The sequence below is a fragment of the Gopherus evgoodei genome, chromosome 6 (genome assembly GCF_007399415.2).
Source record: "Gopherus evgoodei ecotype Sinaloan lineage chromosome 6, rGopEvg1_v1.p, whole genome shotgun sequence".
NCBI classification, from domain to species: Eukaryota; Metazoa; Chordata; order Testudines; family Testudinidae; genus Gopherus; species Gopherus evgoodei.
In genome coordinates this window covers 120,847,631-120,863,742 of record NC_044327.1, presented here as the reverse complement: position 1 = coordinate 120,863,742, position 16,112 = coordinate 120,847,631, and the positions used below count along the sequence as shown (strand labels likewise).

Sequence of the window (16,112 nt, the reverse complement as noted above, 5' to 3'; positions counted from 1 at the left end):
GCCCCAGCTTTAATCCCACTTCCGCACCCAAACTCCTTTCCAGACCCCACACCCCATGCAGCCCTTCCCGCAACCCAACCCCTCAGCTCCAATCTGGAGTCCCCTCCTGCACCCCAAACCCCTCATCCCTGGCCCCACACCACAGCCCGCACCCCCAGTCAGCGCACTTGCACCCTTCTGCTCCGGTCCCCCAGCTCGGAGTCCCTTCCTGCACCCCAACCTTCTACCCCAGCCCAGTGAAAGTGAGCGAGCATGGGGGAGTGTGAGTGACTGAGGGAGAGGGGATGGGGGCGGGGCCTCAGGGAAGGGGCAGAGCCTCGGGGAAGAGGTGGGGCAGGGAGGGTGTTCAGTTCTGTGCCATTAGAAAGTTGGCAACCCTAGCTACTCAGCTTGCATAAGAGTGATGGAATCAGGACCATCATGTGAAATCTTGGCCCCACTGGGAGCTTTGCTATTGGATGTCACCCACGGGGCCAGGATTTCAGCATCACAAGCCCAGGAACATCCAAGCTATTTCGGGAAGCCACAGGCACATTACATGCCAAAGGTTTTGTAGAACATTAAATTTACTACATAGTCCACAGCAAATACCCTCACCTGACTTTCAGGCTGAATTTCCATTCAATGTAAAATACAAAAACAAACCAAACAACTCACCCTACGTTAATGCAACATTCAGGTACCTCAGTCAAGTACTTAGCCATCAGGCAATGCCTAAGTAATATTTACATACATGGCTTTAACTTCATCTCCTTTGTGTGTATGCATTTCCCTTTGGGAGAAGATTCTTACTCCAAATTTACACCAGTGTAACTGGGATCAGAATCTGGGACACAATCTTTTCATCCTGATTACTTAAAATTACAGCAATATTACAACACACTAGTAGTAGGTCTCACCACTTTCCTGGTAAAGTGCATATTCTTTACTTTTTCCGAACTCAGAGAAGCTGAATGAAATTTGATTTAAAAACAAAAAACAAACAAAAAAAAACTTTGAACAAAGATGAAGCATAGAAAATTTCAGCACAAAAAGCAACTTTTAGAAAGAGCGAGCCACTGAAAACAGAGGGGCTGTAATGAAAACTATTTTGCAACTAACTCTAACAGCTACTACCAGACACCACTATACTTTAGAGAGAGGAATCCCAAGATACTCTTTATCCAGCTACCTGGGCAGCTTGATCAGTTTGCCTAAAGAACATTAGCCAGTGTGGATTCCAGGTCACATCTACATGGTCTCTGTTTATGGGACAGTTAATTAAGTAGTCCTGAAACTGTGTGATCTCACCCAAGCAGCAAACAGTTCAGAGGGAATAAGTGTCCCAATGCGTTCCCATGGACGGAACAGGTCACATATCTAGATTATGAATTGCTAGTGCATAGCTATCTGCTCTCCAGGCTTCTTGCTGAGTCAATACCAAGCCCTTCCTGTAAATATGAATGGCTCACAAGGACAGGGTGAGGTGCTATTAGACAACATATTGATCGCTCACTTCTGGACTCCCTAGCATGGTGCACTGTGACATGAGCTATAGGAAGCACTGACTTGAGAGGAGGCCACAAGGTAACAGCAGTACCACATTAAGCACCGAATAAAAGGAACTGGTAACTACTGCTAGCTCCAGGCACACAGAAGAGGTACCCAATAAATATGACAAGCAGCACTGTTTAGTTGAAGGCCATAATAGTGGCATTCCCAGAGCAAAATGAGGAAGTGATTTAAAGCCGCTAAGGAGGGAAATACAGCAGTTAAACTGGTGAAAAGATCCGTGAGGGCCCTTATGCTAATCTTGCTAAAGAACTATTTGCTGGGTTTCCTGTGGAGAGTAATTTGCCACATATAGCATGAAATCAACAGGATCAACACCTATATGTGGAAAGAAAAGTGTATCCTCATGCAAAAGGGAAAGACAGAAAGCAAAAGGCTCTGGAATTTGCCCCAAAGTGCAGAAGAACAGGTTACCCCTTGCTGGGTGATAAAGAAAGAGGTCACATAAATAATACATCGATCTCCATTGCTTCTCCTGGATTTTTCCCCTCCTAATGGACAAGTGTCTCCTTCTGTCACTAAATTCACTAGTAAAAACAGACAAGAATGACTCAGAAGGCCAGAAAGGGACCAGAAAGGGACCATCATGATCTAGTCAGATCTCTGCTCATTGCAGGCCACTGAACCTCACCCACCTACTCATGTAATAGACCCCTAACCTCTGGCTGAGTTACTGAAGTGCTCAAATCATGAGTTAAAGACTTAAAGTTACAGACAATCCAGCATTAACTCTAGTTTAAACCTGCAAGTGACCCGTGACCCCACGCTGTAGAGGAAGGCAAAAAAAACCCAGGGTCTCTGCCCCAGGAGAAAATACCTTCCCAATCCCAAATAGGGTGAGTATGTGAGCAAGACCCACCAGCCATCTGGGGAAGAATTCTCCGCAGTAATTCAGAGCCTTCCCCATCTAGTGTCCCATCCCCAACTGTTGGAGAGATTTACTAGTGGCCGTCGCAGATCAGCCCTGATACTGCGTCAGGAAAATAAAGTCACATCAGCTCAGTGGAGCATATATAGATGACGTGAAAATCACGTTCAAGCAGCCTGATCAAGGATAAACAATTTAACCTAAGAGGATGACTGCAGCTGACAAATCCCCACACCATTCTGAATATCTTGTTGCACCCATAAGGACTGTCACGTAAGACATGGCACACCTTTTCTTCCACGGTACTCATTTTGCAAACACACAAGTTTGCAAGGACAGGATAAAAGCAGCTTAGTATATTATTTCCGACGGCAAAGTCTACTACTACATCTCATCCTGCAGTCTTAATGCACTGAAATGAAACATAAGATAGTCATTAAACAAGTCACAAATCACTACTGTTCTTCAAAGAAGGAATGTTACTAGCTGAAAGTGTGCTTTTATTGTGTAGTGTGCAGTCAGTTAGTGCAGTCTACGTTTTTCTGTTTTAAGACTAGTCCTATCCAGAGGCATTTACAACAATGGAGTGAAATCCTGGCACCATCAATTTCCACGGGACCAAGATGTCACCCATTCTTTCTAATTGGTTCAACAAAAGAGATTGTAGCAGAGACCCCGTGAAAGAAAACCACGGAGGTCTCTGCAGTGTTGAATCATTTCGGTGTTACCTTAGATGCCCCAAAAAATGTGTTTATGGGTTGATTCTAGTTGACAAATTAACTGTATGTTTATCCTTTTCAACAGGCTCATGCAAAATAAGTTTTAGAAAGTGGTGTAGTCTTATTTTCAGAACCAATTAAAGGTTCTTAAAATCTAAAGCTGGCTTACTTGTGGTCTCTTACATGTTGCTAGAGGACTATTGTTTCCTATCACCTACCTTCTCCTAGAGTGCCCCTCATATAGTATCTATCACATCACAGAAACATTTGTTTTGTTTATTTTAGACATGGAGATGAAACTTAACTGATCTAAGCTTGCTATCTTTTGTCCCCTAATGAAGCCAATAAAGCATTACTGAATGGAGGGAATTATAACTGCTTTAAAGTCCCCAATCATGATCTATCAGAGCTTGAAATGAATGGCATACAACACTGGAGAGACAAAGCCATGATTTTTCCAATAGTATCCAGCAATAAAGTTTAAATTTCTAGCCCTGACAAAGCCTAGTTGCAAGATACCAGATCTTAGAAGCACATACTTCCAGAGAACACATAGGATCTCTCACCACTACCACCCCTTCAATTCTGACATGGAGTTTAGCAGCTGCTCTCCCCGAGATAGCTGGGCATACAGGTGAATGATTTGAGGGTACATTTGAAGGCAGAACACAGGGCTATCTAGCTGATACACAGCATGAGTTTCTAGCTCTTGTTCTCAGGACAGAATATTATTGGCCGCTATCTGAAGTACAAAGGGGTTGGGCTGGGGTGGGTGGAAAGGATTTTATGTCCTACTGTCCTGTGATCTGCCAGCATTAGAAATGCTTCTGTGGACCAGTAGCAATACTTTCCGTAAGTGTTTCCAACCACTCAAACTGGACGGACATCCAGGACCCTGGGGTCTCTCACTCTCACGGGTACTTATTTAAATAGTTTTATGGTGTCCTTCATCAAGGTACCCATTCACCTCTCATATAGTGTGAACTACAATACAGAAAGTTCACCTTCTCCATTGCAATGTGATGAAGGACTGAGATCCCCATTTAGGCAGTTTACATCGCATTCCTTGCACACAAGAAGTGCCCGATTATGTCAAGGGGAATTTTAGGTGTGTAAGGAAAGCAGAACCAGTCCAAAGCTTTCAAACAGACAGCATGCTAGAGACCTGGCAGTGGTGGAGTGTTTTTAGAAGTGCTGAGGACTCTGCCTGTGAGAATCGGATTACTGTGTATGAGGAACATAACTCTAGTGTCGGTCCCCATTACATACTATCTCTGTTTCACTACGAAGAGATTAAAAAGACTGGGTCTGTTCAGCTCCAAAAAAGAGACCACTAAGGAGGTCTATAAAGTCATGAATGGTGTGGAGAAAGTGAATAAGAAAGCATTATTTACCCCTGCCCATAACACGAGAACCAGGGGTGACATTAAGAGGCAGCAGGTTTAAAACAAACATAAGGAACTACTTTTTCACACAGTGCAGTAAACCTGTGGAACTGGTTGCCACGGAATGTTGTGAACCCAAAAGACTTAGATGAGTTCATCAATGGCTATTAGCCAGGATGGTCACAGACAGAACCTCATGCTCTGGGTGTCCCGAAGCCTCTGACTACTAGCAGCTGGGACTGAACGACAGGGGCTGGGGTCATTAACAATTGCCTTGTTCTGTTCATTCCCTCTGACACTGGCCACTATCAGAAGACAGGATCTTGGGCTTGGTGGACCCATTCTTGTGGTTTTATTTATAACAGAACCCAACAGATTTTCTATCCCTACAAGAAAAGTGCCTGCTAATATGGACTTAAGTTCATGAGGATTATAGCAATAGTTGGGGCACCTACTGAAGCTATGGAAAATAAAACAATCATTGGTCAATAAAGTGTGCTAGCTAAATTCTTTAGCTGCTCTTTGGCAGCATGTGGGCTATTCTGTCTAGTTCACAGACTGCTTCCCCACTGCCATGCAGCTTGCGTAGTTATCTGTACCAATGCAAAGTGGAGGTGAAATGCCACCATTCAGAACTGGCTGCATTCTACACTTGCTTTGTACAGGTGTCAATGACTTCACAAGGCAGCAGAGAATCACGTTCAATCACTTTGAATCCTTCTCTTTTCCTTGTTCTTGCTCCTAATCCAGCAGAGGTCTCTTCTATCCTGCCACTGATGGGGCAAGAGCCTTCTCCTCTTGCCATGTGCCAATGTCTCTGTATTTCTCTGCCTCAGGACTTTTCATTCCCTCTCAAATCGCAGCTGAAAGCTTCTTCTCTCTTACCTATTCCTCTTAATCTTTCCGTGTTATTTTTACAATGCTTCCATCATATTATAAGGCATTTGGGGGCACAGTTTGCAGGAAAGACGGTGCACAAGAGCTTTATTATCTCCCACAAAGATTTGATTTTCTGATATAGTTACAATTCCCCATCCCTCCTCAAATTAAAAAGGTGCCTTATGCAGAGTGAAGCTTTGACCAAAAGTCTTAAGCCATAACAAAGGAAATTACCCGCAGCACAGTCTGAGAGCCAATTAAGCATGACTTGTAAAATCCAAGTTATACGGCTACGACCACCAGCAAGACGTATCAAAATCTCAGGGAAGGGATTATTTCTGTATCTGTATCCTGTGCAATCCTGAGCACATTGATGACACTTAAATATTTCAGAAAGCCACATCTGTCACTACTCTCCTTTCCATGCAATGTTCCAGGCTGAACTGAGCATTTTTCCACTGTATATAGTTGGGCCATTGCTGCTGCTACCTTCTGAGAATTTTGTAATTGCAAAATAGCAGGTTAATGACAGTATATTTAAAAAGAAAGAAAGAAACAACTAAATGTGTGTATGTATTTTATAGCAATTAAAATATTTTGAGGATAAAAAGTTCTCCCATCCACACATACACACACTACTACGCTGACACTTGAAACCAGATGTTAGAGATGGAAGGCATCACCTTACCAACAAAGATTTTTCCCTTTGGTATTTTTTCTAATGTTTTGTCTAGTCTAGTTTTAAATGTCTCATCTAATGGGGAATTCCATCAATAATTCTTCCAGGAGTCCGTTCCACAAACTCTGGATCCAGACCATATCAATGGGATTCATATTAGATTATGAACTGACCATTTCTGTAATATTTTGAGTGCTGTTTGCTATTTCTCCTGTCTTTTCTGTTTAAATGTACTGTTGTTCATCCACACATACTGATCCCAGTGGATTACAGTGTGATAAAAGACAGAGCAAACACCATTTGCTGCTAATACAATCAGCTTGTCAGGTCACATTTTTCTGAAGTTTCACAAAGATTTGCCTTAACTACTGACCCATTCCTGTTCAAAATGAGTCAGCTAGGTTCTCCAGGCTTGTTGAGGTTTTCTGCCCTTTTTTTAAAATTTCAAATACTAGCTACTGTATTAAAAACAATTGTGAGATCACCTGGATCAAATGGTTCTTATCTTTCTAATTAAATTCTGATTACAAAAGAATGATCAAAGTGACAGGTTCTACAAAAGAAAATGCCTTCTCTCTGAAATTCAGTCAATATTTTCCAATGAACTGATTTTTGTTTTCCCTCTGTGGCAGCAATCAGTTGTCTGACACATCAGACAGTACATCCCCCTTCCCCAAAGACTGATTCTTGATGAAAGATGCTACTTTAAAATGCAGACAATTCTTTGCACCTAAAACAGGTAAAGAATACCCATGCCACAGGGTTTAAGGGAGTCAGAGAAAAAAGGATGTAGGTGTCACTGTGGACAGTTTGATGAGGAAAATACCTGCTCAAGGAGTAGAAGAGCGAGGGGAGAGGGACGAGGGAAAAGCAAACAATATGTGCTTGTATTCAGACCATAATAGGCAAAGATTCTGAAAATATATATGTTTGACTTGAAGCTGGGGTTGTAATTCCTAGCTTGAGGAGACATACATGCCTAGCTCTGATCAAGTGAATGTGCTCAAAATAGAGCATAGCCAGGGTGGCAAGTCACTATGAGGGTATGTCTACACTACCTGTCAGATCAGCGGGTAGTGATCGATCAATTTATCACGTCTAGTGTAGACATGACAAAATCTATCCCCGATCGCTCTGCCGTCGACTCCAGAACTCCACTGTGGCAAGAGGTGGAAGTGGAGTCGACGGGGGAATGGCAGCGGTCAACTCACTGCCGTCCTCACGGCCAGGTAAATCGACCTGAGATACACGGACTTCAGCTACACTATTCACGTAGCTGAAGTTGCGCATCTTAGGTTAACACTCCCACGCACCCCCAGTGTAGATCTAGCCTGAGCTGTCATAAACAGATAGCTAAGGATTAATGTCTCTTTCACCTGGAAAGGAGTAACCTGAAACACCTGACCAGAGGACCAATCAGGAAACAAGACACTTTCAAATTTGGGTGGAGGGAAGTTTTGGGTGTGACTTCTTTGTTCTTTGTCTTGGGTCTGACCCTCTCAGCTATGAGAGTTATTTTTCTATCTCCTGGCTTTCTAATCTTCTGTTTCCAAGTTGTAAGTACAAGATAGTAAGACAATAAGGTTTATATTGTTTTCTTTTGTATTTACATGTGTATAGTTGCTGGAATGTGTTAAATTGTATTCTTTTTGGATAAGGCTGTTTATTCATTTTTTCTTATAAGCAAATGATCCTGTATTTGTCACCTTAATACAAAGAGACCATTTTTATGTCCTCTTCTTTCTTTTTTATATAAAGCCTTCTTTTTAAAACTTGTTGGAGTTTTTTCTTTAGTGGGGACTCCAGGAAATTGAGTCTGCAGCTCACCAGGGAATTGGTGGGAGGAAGAAGTCAGGGGGGAAAATCTCTTTGTGCTAGATTTACTAACCTGACTTTGCATACCCTCTGGATGAGGGGGGAAGTACTTGTGTTTCCAGTACTGGAAACAGGGAGGGTGGAGTCCCTCTGTTTAGATTCACGGAGCTTGCTTCTGTATATCTCTCCAGGAACCCAGGGAGGGAACACCCGGAAGGGGGAAGGGAAATGGTTTATTCCCCTTTGTTGTGAGACTCAAGGAATCTGAGTCTGGGGGTCCCCCAGGAAAGGTTTTGGGGAGACCACAGTCAGCTAGGCACTGTATAATTCCTGGCTGGTGGCAGCTTTACCAGGTCCAAGCTGGTAACTAAGCTTGGAGGTTTTCATGCTAACACCCATATTTTGGACGCTAAGGTCCAGATCTGGAAAAAATGTTATGACATGAGTATACACTTAATGTCTCAGACTGGTACATACTTGGGGTGGCTAGTCCCTCCCATCACCACAGCTACATTCTATTGGGTGCCTGAGCTAGCACAGACCTATCTCCTCAAACTGGGAATTATACCTCCAGCTCCAAGCACAGTACCCACTGTGACTTGCCCAAAGTTAAAGATGAAGTTTGTGCCAGAGTAGGGAATTGAACCCATGTCCTAGGCTAGTGCTCTAACAACTGGACCATCAACCTAGGGCAGGCACTGGCAAAGCAAACTTTCCTCGCTGCACCCCCCACTGATACCTCTCAATATACTTCTGCAGAAAAGGACCTGGGGATTACAGTGGATGAGAAGCTGGTTATGAGTCAACAGTGTGCCCTTGTTGTCAAGAAAGCTAATGGCATATTGGGTTGCATTAGTAGGAGTGTTGCCAGCAGATTGAGGGAAGTGATTATTCCCCCTCTATTTGGCACTGGTGAGGCCACACCTGGAGTATTGCGTCCAATTTTGAATCCCCATACTACAAGAGGGATGTGGACAAATTGGAGAGAGAGTCCAGCGGAGGGCAACAAAAGTGATTAGAGGGCTGGGGCACATGACTTACAAGGAGAGCCTGAGGGAACTGGGCTTTTTTAGTCCCTAGAAGAGAAAAGAGTGAGAGGGGATTTGATAGCAGCTATCAACTACCTGAAGGGGAGTTCCAAAGAGGATGGAGCTTGGCTGTTCTCAGTGATGGCAGATGACCGAACAAGGAGCAATGGTCTCAAGTTGCAGTGGGGGAGGTCTAGGCTGGATATTAGGAAAAACTATTTCACTAGGAGGGTGGTGAAGCACTGGAATGGGTTACCTAGGGAGGTGGTGGAATCTCCATCCTTAGAGGTTTTTAAGGCCCGGCTTGACAAAGCCCTGGCTGAGATGATTTAGTTGGGATTGTTCCTGCCTTGAGCAGGGGGTTGGACTAGATGACCTCCTGAGGTCTCTTTGCACCCTAATATTCTATGATTTATGATTCTATTTCAGATAGATGGCCTCTACCGGGGAGAGGCAAGCTCAATCTTTCTGTCTGCTTAAAATGCTAGTCAGAAGAGCTGGGTTCAAGCCACACACCCCAAATATGGGTGTTCAGGATCTTAAGTTTTGGCTCAGCTCATTATAAAGAGAGGGATCTTTTGAAAAATGGCAAACCAAACCAACCCCTCAGATATTATCTCTACTAGCAAGGTTGCTAGCTGTGATGGTCTTTCAATTTTTGTTTCCAATAGGAACTCAACCAGGTAATGACCTCCTCACAGGTAGATAACCTAACAGCTATTGGATAGTAATGGTTTTTTATTTGCTCCTGACTGAGGTGGAACTAGAATCACTGACCTAGAGGAGAAAAGTTCCCTACCCCAATGCCAGTTCCTTTAGGTGTTCATGTTTAACTCATCACTACAGTGCACAGAGAGGTTAATGACAAAGGTTAACGGAACTTCTTTGTATTCCTCGTCTATCAGTATGATTATTTCAGTAAAGTGTGGGGCAACAGCCATTAGTTCTGCAGCCTTTAATGCAGGGTTTTTTTTAAATCTATGTTTAAGCTGTAAACATGGTATATTTGCAAATTATGCAAAACTTTAAACATGGTACATTATGCAAACAGGACTGTAAATCCAAATCCACTTTATCCTGTTTAATAAATGCCCTCTTAGAGTTTTAATGTCTTTTTATAAACTGCTTAAGTGGGGCACAATACAGGTAACAAATTCTGAACTCCCAACTTCCTACCAGCCCTGTTTTCTGCATCACATAAACAATGACACCTTCTCCAGGCTTAAAAATTTATTCTGTCTTCCATGCTGCTCTCTCTTCCTTAGGTAAACATTGACATCTGATGACCTGTGTATGATTGAGAAATGGATCAAAACAATTGTCTGAGGGATACAGAAGAGCAAAGTGGAAGGTAAACCTCTTGCAGCCCCAGGCTCACAGAACTTATGTCATAAACAGATAGCTAAGGGTTAATGTCTCTTTCACCTATAAAGGGTTAACAATCAGTGACCTGCAAACACTTGACCAGAGGACCAATCAAGAGACAAGATACCTTCAAATCTCGTGGAGGGAAGCCTTTGTTTGTGGGTTTTGGGTTTGGCTTTGTTCTCTCTGGGTCCTGGATGGGGCTAGAGGTGCGACCAGGTTTCTGCCAATCTCCTTGCTACAGTCTCTTATCTATTCAGAATTGTAAGTAAGAAAAGGCGGTCACAGTCTTTTAATTTGTTTTTTTTCCATTTGCATATATGTACTTGCTGGAAGTAGCTTAAATTGTGTTTCTGCTGGAGAAAGTTTCTTTCTATTGTTTATAAGTTGAAAGACCCTGTAACTGTTTACCATCTAAATTGCAGAGATAAACCTTTTACTTTTTTCTTTCTTTTTTTATTAAAAAAGTTTTGCTTTTAAGACCTGTCTGATTTTTTTCTCCTAGTTAAGGCTCGAAGGACTTGAGTCTGTGTACTCACCAGGAAATTGGTGGGAGAAAGGAAAGGGAAGAGGGAAGAAAAGCCTGCTCTCAGCGTTTATCTGTGTCTCTCTCTCCGGGGAAGAAGGGAGGGGAAGTGGTGATTCAAGGATTTGAATTACGGTGACCTCCTAGGGTACCCAGGGCAGGAAAGATCTGGGAGGAGGTAAAGAGGGGGAAGGGAATGGTTTATTTCCCTTTGTTGTGAGATTCAAGGAATCTGGGTCTTGGGGGTCCCCAGGGAAGGGTTTGGGGACACTAGAGTCTATCAGGCGCTCTACTTAAGTCCTGATTGGTGGCAGCCTATCAGATCTAAGCTGGTAATTAAGCTTAGGGGAATTCATGCTAGTATCCATATTTTGGACGCCAAGGTCCAGATTTGGGAATTATACTATGACAACTTAGGAGAAGTCACAAGAATAAAAAAAATCAGAGCATTTGCCTAAATGTTCTAAAAGTTATGAAACACCTTGAAGTCTGCAAAGTTATGTTTCTTCTTCTGAAAGGTTGGCCAAAAGCCAGAAATTCTGGGATCTACACTGACATCTCGAATGGGCGATTCTCAGCGATGAGGCACAACAGCTACAACTTGAACCCACAGAATTTAATTTTGTTACTTTCCTTTCAGCTAAGTGGAAACTGAATCCTTTAATTATAAAACTTTCGGGAAAAATAAACAGTCACATTTATAGCTCTTTGCACACACATACCCCACTGGCACACACCCTGCTGAACAACAAGGAATACAAATATGTACTCTGAGAAAACACCATGGTATTTTTGAAACCCATCCATACAGCGCAAATAGGACTTTGGTTTCAAAGGAGAACTATCAACTTCCAAACCAAGGCCAGAATTCTTTCTGTTTGTTTATTATTGGTTCTGGGGTTTTTTGTTTAGTTGTCTTTGTTGAAGTTGCTAAAAACTGTGGGTGCCTCAACTTTTAGGTGTCAAAGCTTAAAGGGGCTCAGTTTTCAAAAAATTCAGAGCACTCACCCACTATTCCTTGAAAGTACTTGGCCCATATGTGGTAAATAAAGTCTATCTTCATTACACTAATGGCTATTTTGTTTATTAAAAGGGAGAATTCTAAATAGCCATTTTATTTTTCAGTGTTTCATGCCATTTGTTTATTTTTCTGCATTTTCAAGGACAATGAGAATTGGTGAAGTCACTTTCACGTTCTCATTTATGCAAATTTACACTCAAACACTTCAATAGCATATGTATTTCTTCAACAAATGGCTTCACTGAGTTGTGTTGTTTTAAAAAAAAACAGAAAACAAAAAAAAACTCATAGAAACACATCTGTTGTCCTTCAGTCTTGTAGAAGCATCTGCTGGAAGCTTCAGCACTTCTGAAAAATCAGGCCATTTCTTTTTAGAAAATCTAAATTTTTTGCCAATATTTGATTTGGTAGTATCCGTTTAAGGCGTCCTCTAAGAGACAGACAGACAGACACAATCTCAATTTATCTACCTCAGAAGGGTGAACAGCTGAGTCTGCCTTGGAAAGAGGAGTGTAGAGACTTGAAGACAGACAGTTAAATCCACTAACCCATCCCCCTCCGGTTCTAAGTTGATGTGTGTTTGTGTGTGTGGGGGGGTCTTTTTAGCTAATACTAATGCACAATTGCTATAACATATTTCAGTGTAATTTCCCTTCTCTCTCACACACAAAAACCTACACACCAAATTAACACAAATAAAACTTCCCATAAGTATGTAAGCCCTCATTTCTCCAATGCAGAGTCAAAAACAGCAAGAATTCCATTTCTGAAGTGGTGTAAACAAATTGGAAACACAACTTCCTTGATTATTATCATGAGTTATACTCCAGTTCATTCTTGTTGCTGAAAATATACCACATATACTGTAGTCTAAAATCCATTCTTCCCCACCTGGACAGCGTACTTGGTGACCAGAAGTAGGTAGATCTGGTTTAGCAGTTATAGCATTTGACTGGGAGCTAGGACTACTGGTTTCTAATTACAGTTCTGACAGAACTATGGGCCAGTCAATTTCTATCCCTACATTTTCCCATCTGTATTATGGAGACAACAATATTTGTGGGTACATACGTCAGGTGCGTGGCAAGGCTTAGTGTTTGTACCTTCACCCAAATCAAAGCATGCTGATATCCTCATATGAAAAGTATAGTGTACTATAATTGTTTAGACAACAGAACAAAGGAAGAATGAAAGTACATCTCTACCCCGATATAATGCCACCTGATATAACACGAATTCAGATATAACGCATCAAAGCAGTGCTCCGGGTGGGGGGGTCAGGGCTGCCTACTCCGGTGGATCAAAGAAAGTTCAATATAATGTGGTTTCACCTATAACACAGTATGATTTTTTGGCTCCCAAGGACAGTGTTATATCGAGGTAGAGGTGTAACAGATTTTCTCCATTCATTTTTAAAACCACCTCTCCAGTGATCTGAATTTCTATAGACATAATGGCATAAAAATGCTAGAAGATTCCAGGATCCAAATGTTGTGGTAAAGAAAGTACAGTAGAACCTCAGATCTATGAGCACATCGGGAATTACTGTTCGTAGCTCTTAACACTGAACAAAAGGTTAGGGTTCTTTTTTCAAAAGTTTAATACTGCACATTGACTTAAAACAGCTTTGAAACTTTAGTATGCAGAAGAAAAATGCTGCTTTTCCTTTTTTTTAAGTAGTGTATGTTTAATACACTACTATACTGCATTTGCTTTTGGGGGGGAGGGGTCTCTGCTGCTGCCTGGGTGTGTGGTTGACTGGTTCATTACTCTGATGTTTGTAACTCTGAGGGTCTACTGTAAAACCCAGGGTTTAAGAAGGTCTAACAAGTGAGGAAAAGATCCCTCACACTCAGCTGCTGGTTCTAAATGGATAGCTGCTGATTACTCTACTCTGCATTAAAGAAATATGTTCCCCAATAGTTTAACAATCTTTAATCTGCTGCAACACAGAGGAAATACAGCTCATCAATTCTAATGCACCTCCAGGGTTTCTCTAAAAAGGACACAGAGTCCAAGCTATAAACCTGCATTATTTCCTCTGATAGCAACTCCATTACGCATTGGATCCGCCTTCTGAGGAAACCCTAGTATTGAGAAAACTATAGAGAGTTTTGATGCTTCCTGAATATTTCTTTTACATACAACGTTAAAAGTGTCAAGTTCTAACTAAAGCTTTCCTCCATTTTCACTCTGGGACCAGTCCTGGCAGTAGGGTGTAAAAACTCTGGCCTCAAGGACCTCCCCCTGCGGCGATAAACTGACTGAATGGCAGATCAGCTCTAAAACCAGCCTTTTGGTTATAATCAGAGAACAATGAAAGCATTGTTGACAATTTTCAGCGCGGGAACATTTTCTTTAATAAAATATGAAGCCAGAACTTTCTGGCCTCTGTAATCTAATACAAACTAGCCGAGCTCCCCCAAGAGCTCCACAGCTGACAGGGATGGAGACAATCACTCTAAACAAGTTATATGTTTAAAGCCATGCTGTCCAACCAGGGAGCCTTCACCCACAACCTTCTAAGCCACATCTGTAGACCTAGTATTCCCTGACCGCAAGAACCAGGAGAGTCTAGAACCTCTAGGAGAAGGGAGGAGTAAATTCAAGCCCATGATTCTTTCCCTCCCCACCACTAGCAGTAGAGAAAGGATAGCATAGTGGGGAAATGCATACTTCCCCCATTTCCAGCCCCTACTCTGGCACGGAAATTTTGGAAAGTGTAGGGGACAATTTCCTGGTGCAAGTGCTGGAGGAACCAACTAGGGCAGAGCTCTTCTTGAACTGCTTCTCACAAACAGGGAAGAATTAGTAGAGGAAGCAAAAGTGGATGGGAACCTGGGAGGCAGTGACCATGAGATGGTCAAGTTCAGGATCCTGACAAAAGGAAGAAAGGAGAGCAACAGAATACGGACCCTGGACTTCAGAAAAGCATACTGACTCCCTCAGAGAACTGATGGACAGGATCCCCTGGGAGGATAACATGAGGGGGAAAGGAGTCCAGGAAAGCTGGCTGTATTTTAAAGAATCCTTATTGAGGTTGCAGGAACAAACCATCCCAATGTGTAGAAAGAATAGTAAATATGGCAGGCGACCAGCTTGGCTTAACAGTGAAATCCTTGCTTATCTTAAACGCAAAAAAGAAGTTTATAAGAAGTTGAAGCTTGGACAAATGACCAGGGAGGAGTATAAAAATATTGCTCAGGCATGCAGTAGTGAAATTAGGGAGGCCAAATCACAACTGGAGTTGCCGCTAGCAAGGGATGTTAAGAGTAACAAGAAGGGTTTCTACAGATATATTAGCAACAAAGTGGTCAGGGAAAGTGTGGGGCCCTTACTGAATGGGGGAGGCAACCTAGTGACAGAGGATGTGGAAAAAGATAATGTACTCAATGCTTTTTTTGCCCCTATCTTCACAAACAAGGTCAGTTCCCTGGGCAGCACAGTATGGCGAGGAGGTGACCAGCCCTCTGCGGAGAAAGTAGTAGTTAATGACTATTTAGAAAAGCTGGACAAACACAAGTCCATAAGGCCAGATGCACTGCATCCAAAGATGCTAAAGGAATTGGCGGATGTGATTGCAGAGCCACTAGCCCCTACCTTTGAAAACTAATGGTGACTGGGGAGGTCCCAGATGACTGGAAAAAGGCTAATGTAGTGCCCATCTTTAAAAAAAGGAAAGAAGCAGGATCTGGGGAACTACAGGCCAGTCAGCCTCACCTCAGTCCCTGCAAAAATAATGGAGCAGGTCCTCAAGGAAGGACTTCGAGGAGATGAAAGTGATCAGGAACAGTCAGCATGGATTCACCAAGGGCAAGTCATGCCTGACTAACCTAATTGCCTTCTATGATGAGATAACTGGCTCTGTGGATGAGAGGAAAGCAGTGGACATGTTATTCCTTCTCTTTGGCAAAGCTTTTGACATGGTCTCCCACAGTATTCTTGCCAGCAAGTTAAAGTAGTATGGATTGGATGAATGGACTATAATGTGGATAGATAACTGGCTAGATCATCAGGCTCAATGGGTAGTGATCAATGGTTCTATGTCTAGTTGGCTGCCGGTATCAAGCGGAGTATCCCAAGGGTCAGCCCTGGGGCCAGTTTTGTTCAATATCTTCCTTAATGATCTGGAGGATGGCGTGGACTGCACCCTCAGCAAGTTCGCAGATGACACTCAACTGGGAGGAGTGGTAGATAAGCTGGAGGGTAGGGATAGCATACAGAGGGACCTAGACAAATTAGAGGATTGGGCCAAAAGAAATCTGATGAGGTTCAA

The 16,112-nt window shown here is 42.6% G+C and overlaps 1 protein-coding gene across 2 annotated transcripts in view; it reads right to left on the bottom strand.

Annotated features, from left to right (window-relative positions):
* The window catches only part of MYO5B (myosin VB), a 350,195-nt gene that overhangs the window by 173,580 nt on the left and 160,503 nt on the right, over positions 1-16,112 (bottom strand). The window lies entirely within an intron of this gene.